This window comes from Cicer arietinum, chromosome 4 (assembly GCF_000331145.2).
Source record: "Cicer arietinum cultivar CDC Frontier isolate Library 1 chromosome 4, Cicar.CDCFrontier_v2.0, whole genome shotgun sequence".
Lineage (NCBI taxonomy): Eukaryota > Viridiplantae > Streptophyta > Magnoliopsida > Fabales > Fabaceae > Cicer > Cicer arietinum.
In genome coordinates, this window is record NC_021163.2 from 44,995,275 (window position 1) to 44,995,789 (window position 515).

A 515-nucleotide genomic window follows, 5' to 3' on the forward strand; every position below is an offset into this window, starting at 1 on the left:
ATGCATAAATCATGTGTGAGTATTTGAAAAAAATGTAAGATGCATGCAATGAAGATAAATTCCTTTTAATTAATTTTTTATATTGTTTTATTGTTTTGGTTCCCCGATCCTTATGCGACTTTATACACTTATAATATTCAATGAATCAACGACGATAACAATCGTTATTTACATGATGACTATAGTATATATCTTGTGTAATCACTTTTTCTTGAGGTCAATCAAATGTGCATTATTTAAAATGCTTACCCTTCATTTTTTTTTCCTTCATATATCTCGAGCTCCCATGTATATATTTTCAAGCGTCAAATTATTTAAGAGACAGGGATTACAATGTGGTGAATGTGTTTAGCTTTAGTTGGAGAGATAACAAACGATAGTCATTCTTGTAATTTAGAACTTCTAAGAATAATAACTGCCCATCTTGAAATGCTTGATCTTTTTGTTATCCCTAACTTTTGCATGGACCGCTCGTCCAAGTTTTCAATCCATCGGGATGCTCTAATTTTTGCCTA